Source organism: Nilaparvata lugens, chromosome 7 (genome assembly GCF_014356525.2).
Source record: "Nilaparvata lugens isolate BPH chromosome 7, ASM1435652v1, whole genome shotgun sequence".
Taxonomy (NCBI): Eukaryota; Metazoa; Arthropoda; class Insecta; order Hemiptera; family Delphacidae; genus Nilaparvata; species Nilaparvata lugens.
The window spans coordinates 63,234,772-63,252,810 of NC_052510.1; the positions used below are offsets into that span (position 1 = coordinate 63,234,772).

General features: G+C 35.0%; 1 long non-coding RNA gene across 5 annotated transcripts in view; it reads left to right on the forward strand.

The window, feature by feature from the left end:
- The first annotated feature begins 211 nt into the window (after nt 1-211).
- LOC120352502 overlaps nt 212-18,039 on the forward strand; it is a 30,122-nt gene continuing 12,294 nt past the window's right edge. Inside the window, exons 1-3 of one of the 5 annotated variants that reach the window (XR_005571884.1) lie at nt 212-520; nt 10,227-10,337; nt 12,985-13,085. This is a non-coding gene — a long non-coding RNA (uncharacterized LOC120352502). Of the gene's footprint in view, nt 521-1,158; nt 1,391-2,110; nt 2,428-2,605; nt 2,817-3,371; nt 3,478-10,226; nt 10,338-12,984; nt 13,086-18,039 lie in introns of those variants that run through there. The other 4 variants (XR_005571883.1, XR_005571881.1, XR_005571885.1 and 1 more) reach the window with 4 other exon arrangements.

The window sequence follows — 18,039 nt, forward strand, 5'->3', positions numbered from 1 at the left end:
TATTGCCGCAAATAAGCTATCTCCTCTTCCTCTCTCTTTTCCTCTTCCTGTTGGGTGAATGTTATCTGTCCTATTAATTTAAATTCCCCAAACATTATTTCACTACCTAAAAATTACTTTCGCTTATCGGGGAGAATGATTCTAATGTGAATACAAATCCCCATATTATTCTAGGATTTTTAAAAAGCGTTTCAAGCATTTTGAAGGTACTTCAAACAATTTATTAGTTTAAAAATGCCGCAATTTTGAAGTTGGGTCAGTTGACGTCAGTAGAAGGAGAGAGCTTGGCTTGCCAGTCGACCGTTCTTCTTAGTCTTCCTTGGTTGAAATTGTAGTGGTTGTCTCTCGTTATCCTCTTATTACTTTTCAATTAGTAATGCACCAATTACTTTGTGTATTTATTATGAATATGCTCATTTAGTGCTCCCTATTTTATTTCGGGGGTAGTGTTGATGTGGCTGTGAAACAGATAGGATTTATTGTTAGTGACATTCGACTTTGCAACCTAGTCTTCATGCAGGTATGAATATTGCATTTATTATCAATCATAACTCATCCCCATAAATTGAAATATATTAGCCAATGCTTGTTCTATTGTAGAACGCTAGTCTTTCAAATCGATTACATTGTTCATCCAGTGTTGAAATATTTAATTATTCTGTAACCTGTGCGAACCCTTCACCTGGTTTCAAGATGTTCGCTGGCCTCGCTGGCATATTTTAAATAATGAAATTATAATTCACTTTTATTTCTCTTTAGATAGTCGTAAAGTTCTTGAAAAGTGTTTTGAAATTCCTAAAATATTTAGAGGGATTTTATCTTATTTAGAAACAGGCTCTCCGATAGGAGAAACCAGTTTTCTGGTAGTGAAATTATTTTGAAGTTAATTTCTAAAATTATCAAATGGAATCAAGCCATCTTGAAATTTAGTTAGTTGATGGAAGGTCAAGAAGCCGGTTAAATTTGAATTGTGATCAATTCCACGGGAACCAATCAGAGAAGCCGTCTCATCTTGTTTGTGTCAAACGCAGCTCTCTGATTGGCTGATCAGGTGACTGTCGCAGAGTGTTACGTCTCGTCAGTGACCACGTGACCGAAATGCCTCTCTGTGATTGGCTGTTTAGGTCTCTAGCGCCCTAGCGGCTAGCTTGCAAGTCGTGCAACTTGTTAGTTCACGGCGACACATCTTCCCAGATAGGCGGAAATGCTAATGGTTCCCTTCAAGTTGTCTTATTACTTTAGATGAATAATGTCTTAGTTGTGATGAATATGCTAATCAAAGAGTTATTTTCATGTATTTTATTCCGGGATAGTGTTGATGTGGCTGTGAAACAGATAGGATTAATTTTGTGTTAGTGATATTGGACTTAGCAACCTGGTCTTCATTCAGGTAGGCCTGTGAAATGTATTAACATAAATCATAACTCATCCCTCATGTTATAAATTGAAAAATATTAGCCTATACTTGATTATTGTAGAACGCTAGTCTTTCAAATTCATTTCATTATTCATCTAGTATTAAAATTCGATTAGTCTGTAAGCTGTGCGATTTCAGAATACTGCATACTGAAAGGAATAAGGCGTGGTGACCTCATATATTTTCAATTAATCTCCATGGAACTAGTATATCTTTCCATATACAGTTTCACTGAATTTTAATTCGAAATTTGTGTGGTCATTTCAGGACAAAATTCCTTTGTAGTATTTTGAAATCGCTTTACCCAGAAACGTTCATCAGGTTTCAAGATGTCTGCTGGTCTCGCTGGCATATTTTCGATAATCAACAATTTATATTTTTCACTTTTATTTCTCTTTAAAATAGCTTTAAAATTCCTCAAATAATTAGAGGGATGTTATCTTTATTAGAAACAGTCTCTCCGATAAGTGAAAGTAATTTTCTGGTAGTGAAATCATTTTGAAGTTTATTTGTAAAATTATCAAATGGATTCAAGCCATCTTGAAATTTGGTTAGTTGATGTTGGTTACGTGACTGTCGCAGAGTGTTACGGCTCGCCAGTGACCACGTGACCGAAATGCCGCTCTGTGATTGGCTGTTGAAATGTCTTTGTCGCGCCCCCTAGCGGTGGGCTTGGAAGTTGCAAGTCTTGCAACTTGTTAGTTCACGGTGACCCATCTTCCCAGATAGGTGGAAATGCTAGTGGTTCCCTTGGAATGTCTTATTACTTTAGATGAATAATGTTTTAGTTGTGATGAATATGCTATTCAAAGACTTCATGTTATGTATTCTATTTTGCGGTACTTAGTGCTAATATTGGACCCTGTAAAAATGGTAGGGTTTCATTTTGTGTTAGTGAAAAGTGATTCGCCTAAGGCCCTAATATTATTCAAGTGCTTTGAAACGTTTTAGAAATCCCAGAATAAATTAGACGATGCATATTTTTATTGGTAACAGGCTCTCCGTTGAAGGTAAGTAATTTTCTAGTAATGAAATGATTGTGAATTTTATTTGAGAAATCTTAATTTAGAGTCGCAATATTGAAATTTTGTTAGGTTGATGGAAGGTTATAGAAGGTCATAGATGTTTGTGACAAATGCGGCTCTCTGATTGGCTCATTGGCTGTTACCTGAATTTGTCTAGAGGTAAACTGTATGCAGTTGTCATGTATCATCAGGTTGGGTCTGACTGCTAAACGTTGTCTTATTTATTCTATCAAGTTTCTTCTAAATTATTCATCGTATTATCGTGAATAAGTGTATTGATTGTGCTAAAGAATTATGTGTTCAATTTAGGAGCAGTGTTTGTAATATCTGTGTGGTGTAAACACGTCAAGTTTTAGGCTGGTTTATGGATAAAGGTAGTTATCAATTTATTATCTTGAAGCCCATCATTTTACTTTTTTCATTAGCTGAGGGTGTTGAATAAAAAACTTACTTGATTCTAGTTGATGATTTAATCAAATTCACTTTCTCACATTCACTTTATATTAGTTTACAATAGTATTTGAGCTAGGCTTTTCAATTCAATTTCTCTCTTTGTGGATAAATAAAGATACAATTATTAACGTATTTATTTGCTAGTTTTTATATCAAGAATTAAAATTCAAGCGAATTAAAATTTTATGTTGAAATTTTAGGGTTATGTTCGGTTATTGTTTTTGGAACCTTGATGAAGTGAAACTATGCCACTGCTTTCATGATTTTGTGTCAGCTGGTTTAGTAGCTTCGAACAGGGTTATTTTATCCAAGTTTGCAAGCATACGTACAGTATCTCACCTAAGCTACTCTATCTATTTGCTTGTCGTTGATCTACAGGCACCTACATGGCGCATGCGCTTTGTTTCCTATGAATTTGATAAATTGTCTGTGTTTTTATTGAGAGGTTAGGAATTTTGAAAATTGAATTCTTATTTCTATATTTTACAATATAAATAACTATAGATTTAACTTGATTTTTTTCAATTTAAATAAATTTGAAAGTATATTTTGCTTGTGTGAATGTGTTTGTTTATAAAGTTGGTGAGTTGAGCTGATGCCAGGTTGCTGAAATCTCTCATTCAAAATATTAAATTTTATACGTTTAATATTAACTTTACATATTTCAATTATTATTTTTAGTTTAGCTTATTCAGAACATCGCACTTTTGGCGTGCTATTATAATTCTGGCTAAACTATCGTTTTGTATTAGATGAAACTTTGAGGTTATTTTGCCGGTTTGATATTTTTTTTGATATTAGGCTCTTATTCCCCCTTTTGATTCATATTTAATACTATTAAAAATTTCTTGTCATTACGATAAATTTTTATTCGTCATTTTTATATTCATTTAATTTTTTGATCACTCGAAAGGTTTTGATAACCTAATTTGATTTGCAATAATGCAAGATTTATTACGCTATAAAGCCTAATATCAGAGAAGATTATACAAGTATTAAACTTTATCTTTTAAAAGGTTAAAGTTTTTGTTAATATATTTCTTAAAATTTATGGGTTGTTGATATGCTTAATCATTGGTCTAATATATTCATTTGTAGAATTGTATTCTATAAAATTTATGAGGTAAAAAATAGTAAGGAACATACACAGTAGTTTAATACTTTATAATCCAGTTAGCTATTTCAAAAAGTTCTGGTCAATATTTTTTAAGCTTAGTTAATTGTCCGATATTTTACGTTCACTGCTTACAATTGAAACACTGCTAACAAAAACTATAGCCTAACTATTAATGTTGATTGTAGGCTCATTCAATTTCTTTTCAAATTTCAAGAAGGTTACTTTAGATGATTTTTGGTTACCATCTGGTTAGAAGATATTGTTTGTTTTTAGTTAATCAAGAATGAAAACTAAGTGCCGGTTGCTCCAAAGCCGTTTAAGTTTAATCGTGATTAATTTCACTAGAACTACCATAAGAGAAACCTTCTTTTCGTAAAAACCTTTTATGATTGGTTCTCGTGAAATTAATGACAATTAAAATTTAAACCCTTTTGTGCGGGATATGTGGATGTATCATAATCCCCCCTCTCCCACGAAATGGAACCTACATTTTTTTGTGGCTGAATCAGCCACATAAGTACTAGGTAGCAGGGTATAGAGAAACTACAGTTAGCACTTCTAAGTTTAGCACTTCTTCACGAGTATCGAAAAAAAATTGATATTGATCATTTTTCAAGACTCAAACCTCTTAATTTATTGTTTTACCATTCATTTTTTTAAAAGAAATTTAATATAGCTTCTATTGCTCCAGTTGATTATAGTTTATTCAGTTTCATGCATTTCCTTGAACAAAGCTCCAGCAATTTCTTCTAGAGAGTACCCCCCAAAATTTCACAGTTAGGGGGACACATCTCCCTAATATTTGAAAAGGTTTTTTGAATGGAATGTTTGTTTTCAAGTGGAGATTTCGTAAAATCGCACCAAATTGAAGGTGTTTTTTTAATTTCCGGGTGGGGGGGGCCTCCGTACTCCGTTTCATAGGGGGTATTCCATTGATACCTATACCGCTCGGTGACTCCCCCACAGTTCAGGAGCTCTCTACTCCAATGTTATGATCTCCCCCACCAAAATATTTTTCCAGTGGCGTACGCCACTGCTTTTGTGCAAACGTCCCTAAGAGTTGAATTAGCAAATCAGTTTTCATGTATTATTTTTATCACCAGTGCTTCTAATTTAAGTCGATTTTTGATCCTATGAATTGACTATTGTTAGTTTTCACAATAAATTAGAGGCTTGAGTCTTGAATAATATTCAATTCCAATTTCTTTTTCTAAACGTGAAGTGGCTGGTAGGTTATTTTATTTTTTACGATTGAAGTTTTTGTTATAGGCTAATTGATTTAAAAATAGGCTCAGTTCTGTGTTTCATAGTGCATAATTTTGTTATTTGTTTTTACTAATTTTATTCGATTATATTCAACTAGCCGTCAGGCTCGCTTCGCTCGCCATATCCGTCTAGCCAGGGGGCTCCGCACCCTGGACCCCCGACTGGATCGTCCAAGAATGAGATCAGCAGGCTCGCTTCGCTCGCCTGCATTTTTTCATTTTTATCATATTATATTAGGACAATCCAGTCGGGGGTCCAGAATAAACGTCTGGCTAAACAGATATGGCGAGCGAAGCGAGCCTGACGGCTAGTAATATAATATTCCCAGGATTGAAGTAGCAGTGCCAAATCAATTTTTCCGCGATAAATGCATTTAAATCTTCAACTTGGTGCCAACCTAACAAAATCAACTCAACTTAATGCCAACCTGACAAAATTATTAATTTAGTTGCCAGTTAACAACTGTTTCGAAGAGGTACTCTATCTAGATTATAGTTCTATAGTAACATATGATATGGAAATTTCAATTCTAATTAAGAGATTGGGAGAAGAAGAATATACATGCTAAAAGACGAACTTTAAACCCTTAAAAACAACCCTTAGAGTTGAAATATTGCCAAAAGATTTCTTAGTGCGCCTCTAAAGGGCCAACTGAACATACCTACCAAATAAGAACATTTTTGGTTCGGTAGATTTTCAGTTATGCGAGTGAGTGAGTGAGTGAGTGAGTGCCATTTCGCTTTTATATATATAGATGATAATTTCAAAGTTATAACACATCTAGATATACACAATAATAGTATAGTATTTCTATGAGCTTGTAGGCCATCTATTAAATTGATTATTTGTAGGAATCTGATAGGAATATTATGAATAGGTTTTAAGTATGCATAAGAAATTATTCATTACTAGCAGGTAACCCGTGCTTCGCGAAGGTCTAATTAAAAACTTGAAATCTTGAAAAATTTAAAATAGCCCTTATAACCATCCTCTAATAGGAATAGGAAATAATTATTCATTACTTGCAGGTTGCAGTTAACCAGTCAATATTTAGACTACAATGATGAAATTAAATAAAAATCATCAAGTACCTTGTTTATATTTTATTGATGACTAGCATATAACCCGTGCTTTGCAAGGGTCCCATTAAAATATTTACAAACTGTAAACTCGACATACTGAAATCTTGAAGAATTTAAAATAGGCCTTTAACCATCCTCGGTAAATAAAGAATTTATAAGCAATATTTCAAGTTAATCAATCCAGTAGTTGAGATGTCAATGCGTCATCGTTTATTTCATATCCCGTACGTGTATAAGGCAATTATTCTTTCATTTTATTACTTTCCTTGCCCTATTACCATAGGTAAGGAAAGTATTGCTTTCCAAAAAAATTAAGGTACCCCAATTTCAAGTTTTCTATACGTTTCAAGGTCCCCTGAGTCCAAAAACAGGATTTTTGGGTATTGGTCTGTGTGTGTGTATGTGTGTGTGTGTGTATGTCTGTGAACACGATAACTCCATTCCTAATCAACCGATTGACTTGAAATTTTAAACTTAAGGTCCTTATACCATGAGGACCCGACAGTAAGAAATTCAATAAAATTCAATCCAAGATGGCGGAAAAAATGGCGGATAATTACTAAAAAACCATGTTTTTCACGTTTTTCTCGAAAATGGCTCTAACGATTTTCTTTAAATTTATACCATGGATAGCTAGTTATAAGCCCTATCAACTGACATGAGTCTTATTTCTGGAAAAATTCCAGGAGCTCCGTAATATTATTGAGAAAAATGGCGGATAATCACTAAAAAACCATGTTTTTCACGGTTTTCTCGGAAACGGCTCTAACGATTTTCTTAAAATTCATACCATGGATAGCTATTCATAAGCCCTATCAACTGACATGAGTCTCATTTCTGGGAAAATTTCAGGAGCTCCGTAATATTATTGAGAAAAATGGCGGATAATCACTAAAAAACCATGTTTTTCACGGTTTTCTCGGAAACGGCTTTAACGATTTTCTTCAAATTTATACCATGGATAGCTATTTATTAGCCCTATCAACTGACATGAGTCTCATTTCTGGGGAAATTTCAGGAGCTCCGTAATATTATTGAGAAAAATGGCGGATAATCACTAAAAAACATGTGTTTCACGATTTTCTCAAAAATGACTTGACCGATTTTTGTCAAATTCATACCCTGTATAGTTATTTATCGGATTTATTAACTGGAATGAGTCTCCTTTCTGAGAAACTAATGAGGGGTCCACCCCATCCTTGAGAAATGGACTTTGTAGCCTCTTTCTCGTGCATGAGGTAGGTAGGTAGAGCAGTTCATAAAAGAACACATCGAGATATTTCATCTGTAGAACAGCTGTTTTGACGACTTTTAAAAAATATCGAATTTCAAAATTTACACAAAGGAAAAAGTACTCTGAAAACAACTATACACATATACAGAAGTCTGATCGTAGTTTCAAATATGTTGCCGCCAATCGTCATTATGTTATTCCCCTAAATCATTCTCGTTTAAGAATGAGGCTTATAGTTAGTTCAATGAGCAAGGAAAGTTGTGTGAGTGTACCACACCAGATTTTTTATTATTGATATTAAGGGGCGGTTTCAGAAGTCTGATCGTAGTTTCAAATATGTTGCCGCCAATCGTCATTATGTTATTCCCCTAAATCATTCTCGTTTAAGAATGAGGCTTATAGTTAGTTCAATGAGCAAGGAAAGTTGTGTGAGTGTACCACACCAGATTTTTTTATTATTGATATTAAGGGGCGGTTTCAGAAGTCTGATCGTAGTTTCAAATATGTTGCCGCCAATCGTCATTATGTTATTCCCCTAAATCATTCTCGTTTAAGAATGAGGCTTATAGTTAGTTCAATGAGCAAGGAAAGTTGTGTGAGTGTACCACACCAGATTTTTTTATTATTGATATTAAGGGGCGGTTTCCGAGCTCCGGATCTATAAGTTCTGGACTTACAGAGTCCACGACTGAAATAAGCTCTCGGGTCCAAATTGACTTTCTGAGTCACGATTTTATCTTCTAAACTCCGGAGTCTATCAAGTTCTCGACTTATTTGAGTCCAGGACTTCAACGCATTAAACGTGAGGGAAATTCACAATATTTTGCTGTTGTTTTGTTGGCATTATAGCAAAACGGAAACAGCTGATTACAGCGGGACAATTCAAATGAGCATGCTCTCCAAACTATATTGTAAAAATACGTTCCGATTTCTTTGTTGGCTTATTCAAAGCAAAACCTTTGAAAGGTGAATGAATAAACATTTCATTTTACGTTATGCTATTATTGATCATTGATCCTAACCAGTGATTTTGGAATAAGAATTTCATTAGGCTATTGAGTTTGAAAACGTATTTGTTTTAAAAAAAAACTGGAGTAATAATTTATTATTGTTATTATTATTAATATGTTGAATATGACATTGAATAATAACATTCAGATTGGAATATAAATTCCAAGGCAATCCTTGTATTATTTTGTTTGAACATTTTTAGGTTATGTTGCAGTCGTAAAATGAGGTTAGTTTCTTACGCATATTTCTGATACAATTTTATTCCAAAATGAACTTGCAAACTACAAAATTATGAATTTAGATGGACTAATCCAAATAATTTAGGTATTCCATGATATCTATTTGGCTTTTTATCTACTCCAAAACAATAACTGAATTGTGTTGCTCAGTTAAGTCTAGAACTTGATTTTAAACCCTACCCAGTCGAGGGTTTAAAATCATGCTGTTTCAAGTCCTGGACTTAACGATTTTTGATAAATCCTTGACTCAGAAAGAGGCGAGAATCTAATTCAAGTCCTGGACTTATAAGCCCTTCACTCAGAAAGCGAAATTATAAACTCCAGGGTCTAACATGATCTTTAAACTCCAGAGTCTATTTAAGTCCTCAACTACGTTAACGCTCTGACTCGGAAAGCCAATTTTCTGACTCCAGAGTTTAAAGCCAGTTAAAGTCTAGAACTTAGCTAAATCCCGAGCTCGGAAACCGGCCCTAAGTCTGTAAATAAAAACCTCTATTTGAAACACTTTGGAGACATTCATCTTGGATAATAATACTGAGGGTGATGCCCACATAAGCTCTTAGGCTTGTGCGTGGGTAAAAAGTGAGAGGGATTAGATTAGATTATATTTATTTATTCATTTATAAGTTACAATATTTACTGGCTTATACACTAATTTACATTAAATGACGGTAATGCTAATTATTCAACGAATTTTATAAGTTATAGATAATTAATCAATGAGAATAAAGATTAAATAAATGTATATTTCCCAAAAACTAAAACTACAACATCAATTACACAAAATATTAGATAAATTACAATATTTTATACATAGTTAGTTACAAAAGATTCTTATAAGTGTCCTCTACTTGTTTAGTTTTTTCTGTGTGGAAATTGACCTACTCCACTATGGCGTACCATGTTCTAGAGTAGGTTTTGTTAGTTTTTTGAGCGTATTATTAATTGGTTAGTGTTTAGTAAGTCATTAGGTGGTTAGTTGAATGCAATTAGAATAACGATGATATAATATTGTGATGTAACATCATAAATCGGCGGTGTTTCAACAAATAATTATTGTCGATTCTCTAAGAAGGATATAAAATATCATTCCAATCAACACACAATCGGGGATGATAAGAGATGACGACTGCTTTTTAGGTAGTCGGGACCGATGGCTTATCGTCTCTTCCCAGAGACGGGGTGGCCGTATCTACGTGTTAGTGCTGTGGTCAAAAACTTTTGCCCCGGTCGAGATTCGAACTCGGACTCTCTTGATTATTAGACCGGCGCGTTATCACTTACTCCAACGAGTCACCCAAATTTTTCACCTTTATTCACTTGACCCCTTCAATTGAAAAAGGAGATCCAGAAATTTCAATACCTTTCATTATTTGCTTCAGGTGGAGGTGGATGGAGATACATGCATGGATGATGTGAGACCAAGATGATGTGAGCTGGGCGGGCGGGCATCCTTCTGTAATCACCCGAAGCCTTCAAGGAGGACATGACCGGTGAGTGTTGTCACATGCCTCTGTGGCCCGGTTGCACAAAAGTCTGTTCAATTTTAACAAGGATTAATTGTCTCGAAAACAATCGGAGGCTTCTTTGAAAAGGAGACAAAAGTCTGTTTAATTTTAAAAGTATTAAATATATACTTTAATCCTTGAAATCATTGTTAGTTTAAGGCTGTGCAAAGGCTAAAAATAAACTCTCTATCATCTAAATCTCATGGATTTATATCTTACCAAATTCGAAATGTTCTGTCCCAAAAATTCAAACTTCAGGCGCTCATACCTCAAAAAGTAATGATCGGAAAAAATGTTTTCCTGAGAAAACTTTTCATTTTGATAGCTTAATGATATACGAATCGAAAAACTTTGAAAAATATCACGAGTAGAAAGTTCATTTTTAGCCTTTGCTGCACATACCACCCTTAATCCTTATATTCCTTGTTAGTTTTTTCCTTAAATATTTGTCTTTAATTTAATTTAATATTATCCTTTAATAAGTTTTTTATCTTCTTGAAAAATGAGATGGTTTCTTCGAAGGGAAGATTCCTCTGATTGTTTCAAGTGGAATTTAATCGACATTAATATTTAATAGACTTTTTGTGCAAGCGGGCCAATTCTTGTAATTTTATTGGATTTTATTTAGAAATTTCTCAAAAGCTCAAGTTTTCAAAGCTTATAATCAATCTGAACTGTCGATGGTGCGCTTGTATTCAATACTTTGTTCAGCGAGTTCTAAAGTGAAGTGATGGAAACATGACCAAAAGTATATTTTTCACAGATGGAAATTACAGCATTCAATTTTGATTTTCGTTTAGTATTAACATAGAGAAACGATAGCATAAGTAGATATCCCATGGTATAGGGCGTTTATGTCGCAACTTTTACTGTTATCCCAAGCCGATAGTTCACGTAGTTCTTTCCTATGCAGCTGTGTGACGCTGGTAGTCTCTCAAATTGTGCCGTTCCTACACTCTCACCCCAACAAAACAGTAAAAATTGACAATAATCGACAGTAATCGGCTTGAGATAACAGTAAAAGTTGCGACATAAATTCTCTATACCATGGGATATCTACTTACGCTATTGTTTCTCTATGGTAATAATAAGTATATTTTTCAAATTAATACCTATAGTAAGGTCCACGTTATAATGGCAGTGTTTGATTAGCAATGGTATTGCTATCCTTGTCTATCATTCAGCAAAGCGGATAGCGCCATATCTCTCTCGCGTTGCTCTGTTGTCAGATCGCCTTTTAACAATGTAGAATTAATAATTAACAAAATATTTCATCTTAATAAAAATTCATTATGAAATTATTAAAAAATATAATTTATGGATTAATATAATAGAGTATTTTAAACGAGAATGAACAGTTAATATTACATCAATAAACCTGTATCAGCTACCGTCTTTAGAAGGCATTGACAAGACAGAGGATCGGCAACGTTGTTCTGCTATCTTCCTCCACTGCCATTATAACGTGGACCTCACTATAGGATTTCTTATGTTCTATAATATTTAAAGCTTTGGTGGTGTTTATGTAATGTCACTTCATCCCAATAACAAATTATTATTTTCCTCCACCTACTGTCAAAAGTACTTACTTCACTCCCTGAGACATGATACTAAAGTGTCACTTTTTCGCTCTCGGTATTAAAAAACAGAAAAACTCCCTAGGGAGTAAAAGTGACTCCATTTAAATAACATGGGAAGCATCTCTATTTTAAAAACGTACATTTGGAATAGGTCAGAGGTCTAAGCTCAGATGAGGAAGCATATAGAGTAGTCATCAAACCAACTAAATTCAATACCTCAACCAGACATTTGATCGATATATAAAATTTATATTTGTATGCTGAAATTATTATTACAAACTTCATATCACTATACTAGAAATTTTTTTTTCTTTTAATCCATGTTATTCAAAATACCAGCCAACGAATATTACTTATTAACTAATCAAATTTGAAACGGGAACTTAATCATAGCTGTAGTTGTGGCTGTCATTGTTGTTACAACTTTATCCGACAGATAGTGCTGTCGGAGGAGAACTGTGATTACAAGCCAGCTGTTTCTGTTCACTTTTTAGATTATGTTGTAACACATTGTTTGGTCACATACGTTTTTAAAAATTATTTTATTTGCAGTTTTTATAAAAATGTAGGTGGAGGAAAAATGTTGTGTATATCACGAGTGAAAAATGTTTTTCTCCCTCAGGAAAATTGTTGCCCTCGGCTTCGCCTCGGGCTTCAAACTTTTCCCTCAGGGAGAAAAAACAGCACTTTTCACTCTAGATATACAAATAACTATTGCATGTTCACAGAGGTAAGATTTACTAAAATTTCCCACTCTGTAATGTATGTACTTGATTTTTCCCCAGTTTCAAATACATTAAAAATTAATATTCTTAAGAGCCTATTGCACAAAAGCCGGTTAAATTTTAATCGCTATTAATTCCACGAGAACCAATCGGACTAGCCGTCCAAAAAGGCCTTCCCTGATTCGTTCTCGTGAAATTAATCACTGTTAAAATTCAACCGGATTTTGTGCAACCCGGCTCAAGTTGATTAGATGATGAGATACAGTCTTGGTTTGATTTGTGATTTAGTAAATAATTCATTTTTAATTTGTTATTCTATGATTTCAGTTTGAACGAGTACTTGATGGTGTGAGGTGGTCCAGCCTTCCCCCTCTTCATCATCTACCTTTCACCACTGTGGGACGAAGCTAGAGACTAGTTCCAATCAGGTAGGCTGCACATAATAGTCTAGAACATTTAATTTAAATTTTGAAAATATTGTTGGTGCATGATTAATGGGAAATTTTACTCCCAAATTTTTTATAACATAGTGAGGTCCACATTATTATGGCAGTAGAAAAAGATTGAAGAACAGCTTTGCCGATTCTCTGCCTTGCTAGAGGATAGCTGATACCCGTATATAAGAATGAGAATATTTTATTTGTCCAAGAACAATTACATGATCGCATGAGACAATGGCCCATATGAATAAAACCAGAGCAAATGCTCATGAGCAAGGGCATGGAGCATAAGGTTTTGCTCATGAGCAAAAGGTAGAAGCAAAAGCATTTGCTCATTTTTATATGAATAAGCTTTACCTTATGCTCCTGAACTCTGGAGCAAATGCTCACGTATTTTAAGATTTTTCATCAGCTGATTCGCTTTTGTAGCCTTATATATATATATATGCATATGCATACATAGGCCAAAATTATAAAAAAAACATAATTTTAAACTTAATATTTCAAATACTAATAGAATTTAGAACGTTCTGGAGCCACTGACACGCATCTTCTCCAGCATCATGGGGGCCGACAGCCCTCCATGATAGGAGTATTGTGGACACTCAGATATAAGGTGGTTCATTGATTGGATTTGTCCACATTGGCACAGAGGATCAGATGTGTATCCCCATGCTGTCATCAGCTCAGCACACCTTCCCACCTGCGTCCTGAACCGGTTAAGGCACACCACTCTCTACCACCACTCTTTTGTAGCCTACTTTGTTTTTATAGCTCACGGAAGCGCTAAATATGCAAGTAGGATGCACCGCTTGTGTTTCCGTCGTCTGCTCTGTTTTCTATTTATGAATAGAGTTTTAGGTTAGTTGAGTTTAGAATTTTGAAATAATAGCGTGAAAAATGTTATCTCTATAATAATCTTCAGCATAGTCTTATAATATCAATAGCCTTCTTATAATCGTCTACACTCTCATCTTCTTAAATGCCTATTTCCTATTTTGTGATGACTATCTTTATATAGTGAGGTCCACGTTATAATGGCAGTGGATAAAGATAGAAGAATAGCGATACTGATTCTCTGCATTAATTAATTATATTTCTACACTGTCAAAAACATAATTGGCATCGTTGTGGACCTAGAAAAGGATAGTACCACCAGCTTTGTCGAATGATAAACTAGGATAGCAAAACCAAAGTTGATCAGATACTGTCATTATAACGTGGACCGCACAATAACAGGTAGCTAGTTATCTTTTGTATTTATCCTTTTGTAGGGGAAATGGTGATATATATCATGGTTGAATCTAAAATGAGTTTTATAGTTCTCAACTATTGGTTGTGATCGTATCTGGTATAGTTTCCTCTTCCTCATACGAATTAGTTGAGCCATTTTACTATGAGCAAAAGGTGATAAGCTGCTCTAGACTAGACTCACCTTTTTTGAAGCATTTGCTTCAAAAGTTGAGCAAATGCTTTAGTTTATTCATAAAATTTTGAGCAAATGCTCAAACTATTTTTTTGATGAGCATGAGCAAAAGGTTTTGCTCACGTTTACTCATAGAAAATGAAGCAAATGCTCTATATTTTAGAAGTATAAGCAATTGCTCAACTTTATTCATATGGCCCATTGTCGTGATAGTTATAACATTCAACTACATTTTAATATATTTATATACAATATACAAGTCATAATAAAATCAAATGATACATTTTTTAAATTCAAAAGCAGCAGTCCAATAGCATTGCTAAATAAACACTGCCATTATAACGTGGACCTCACTATAGCTGTTAACCCTATTGTCAATATTTGCAATAGCAGAAGTCTTTGGGGTGATTTACAGCATTGCCAAATAAACACTGCCATTATAACGTGGACCACACTATAGCTGTTAACCCTGTTGTCAATATTTGCAATAGCAGAAGTCTTTGGGGTGATTTACAGCATTTGCTTTGGATTTTTGTTTAATGATAATTATTGATTAGCGTGAATATAAAGCTCGACATTATGCATTAAATTGATGTATGACTACTCTTATAATATTGTGACCTGATGTTCGTTTCACTATAATATTGCATACGATTCTTAGGTGATAATTGGCTGTTTATATCTATGGAGAGAGAGAGAGAGAGAGATATTCTCTATATTTATTGATTGATTGATTCATACAATAAGTACATCATAAAAATTATAGGTTGAGAAAACATAAGGTAACATGTGCTATTCCTCTCCCAAATTTAGATAAGGTTACACATAGGCCGAAATAGGTCAAGTCTTGTAGTTGTTCACTTCACAAAATTTTCAGTCCTTTATTATTTTCACAATATAGATTTTTTAATTTAGATGCTCCACATTATCTCTAAAATAGGAAATATTCACATATTGAAGAAGATAATTCATATTATCTATGGAAATAATTCATATTAAAGCAATTTTTGTTCGAAATTAAATTATTTCTGTATTAGGCCTAGTTGTATTTATTGTGCAGTGGAAACTGGGGTCGCCGCCAACCTGTCTCCCCGACAACCAGTCTCCTCGCTATTTTGATCACAGGCGTCAGTAAATCCCCTGGCAAAATATACCATTGCCGTCAACTAGTCGTCTCGACGGTAAATCCCCTACTAGAATGAAGGAGCCTAGTTGTCGGCGACAACTAAGCTCCTCACACGCTCACGACAACTAAGCTCCCCGACAGTAAATCCCCTGCTGGATAGGCCTATGAGGGAGGGGTCTGGTTGTCGTCATCGTACCCGACATCTAAGCTCCCCGACAGCTGATCCCCTATTGGGCATTGAAACCAGCTTGAAGTGGGCGGGGAAGTAGTACAATCACAGACACTGTTTCACTCATCAAAGCTTGTTGATGTTGTTACTTCTATCACTGCAAACATTAAATGAATAAAATAAACTATTTCTCTTTCCGAATTCAATTGACTCGGAAATGTTCCTTATTGAATTGGCAAGCATTTTCAGAATGAGTTTGTATGTCTCGAGCTGCGTACACATACTCGTGCTTCCAACCCGCACCGAGCACGCTCCTCCCTCGTACCGCCCACGTACCACCATCGCACAGCAATCGCTCCGCCTCCGCTCTCTACTCGCACCGATCATGAACGTTACGGAAGATGGTAGATCTTCTCGCGTTCCCCGGCCGAACCATTGTTGCTCGCCGGTCGATCATCAATCGCTCTGCTGGAGTGACGTTCGGTCTTGGAGCGGAACGAAAGTCTGTACGCACCTTCGCAGTGATTCCTGCATGTATGTATAGAATATAACATAATTATATCTACTTACTACTTACTTACTGCGGTGGCCACTCCCAGTCGGTACTTAGCCTCATCAACTAAGCCTCTCCAAAAGTTTCGGTCACCCTTGTCCTCCTCTTTTAGGCCCATCCTCCTCATATCTTTCCGGACCTGGTCCCACCATCTAGTTTGTGGCCTTCCAGCTGGTCTCCTTCCTATAGGATTATTCCTCAGATTATTGCTCAGAATTTGTCCCGTCCACCGTAACCTTCTGCTTTTAATGTCACCCACTATGTCTGCTTCATTGAATAATTGGCGTATTTCATAGTGTGCTTGATTCTCCAAACTCCGTTGTCTAGTGTTGGGCCAAAATTTTTTCGAAGAATCTTGTTTTCAAAAACAATGGTCTTTTTTCTTATTTTTTATTCAGTATCCATGTTTCTGAAGCATAAAGTTGTACTGGTCTTATGATGGTTTTGTATAGTCTTAGTTTTGATGTATGTGAGAGGAGTATTGAGCTAAGCAGTTATATCATATTAACATATATCATCAAGCAAAACTCTGATCTATTGTTTAGTCTTCAACTTATGGCATTCAAAACTTTAGATTGAAACTTTATACTCTTATATTTCTGTTTTTCCATGTAATTTGAATTGTAGGAATAATTCTACATTGATTTGTCACTATTCTCTTTTGAAAACTATTCATTAATTTGTATTCTCTTTCGATTAATATTATGATTGATCAAAGTTGAAAAATTTATATAATTCTTAAAAAAACGATGAATGACTGGGAAAACCAGGCGTGGTTTGAGGAAATCCATAGAGTAGTGCATGAAATATATGTCAGTTTACTCGCGAAAACTGCGGCACTCAGAGCGTGCGAGAGAGGAGCTTGGCTGTTGGGTTCGGTGACGACAACCAAGCTCCTTGCTAGCTAGCGTCAACTTAGCTAGTTGCAAGCTAGTCCCCTACTGGTTCAGAGGGGACTGGTTGTCGGGACTGTAGACGACAACCAAGCTCCCCGTCAGTAAAGCTCCTCTCTCAGGAGCTCAGTTGACGCCGTCAGTAAATCCCCTCGAATATGGTTTTAAAAGGAGCTTTACTGTCGGGGAGCTTAGATGGCGCGTTCCCAATAAAAGACGACGGTATATAAATAGTTATTTGTATATCTAGAGTGAAAAGTGCTGTTTTTTCTCCCTGAGGGAAAAGTTTGAAGCCCGAGGCGAAGCCGAGGGCAACAATTTTCCTGAGGGAGAAAAAACAGCACTTTTCACTCGTGATATACACAACATTTTTCCTCCACCTACATTTTTATAAAAACTGCAAATAAAATAATTTTTAAAAACGTATGTGACCAAACAATGTGTTACAACATAATCTAAAAAGTAAACAGAAACAGCTGGCTTGTAATCACAGTTCTCCTCCGACAGCACTATCTGTCGCTAAAGTTGTAACAACAATGACAGCCACAACTACAGCTATGATGAAGTTCCCGTTTCAAATTTGATCAGTTAATAAGTAATATTCGTTGGCTGGTATTTTGAATAACATGGATTAAAAGAAAAAATATATAATTTTTTTCTAGTATAGTGATATGTCAATAATGTTAGTAATAATAATTTCAGCATACAAACATAAATTTTATATATCGATCAAATGTCTGGTTGAGGTATTGAATTTAGTTGGTTTAATGACTAC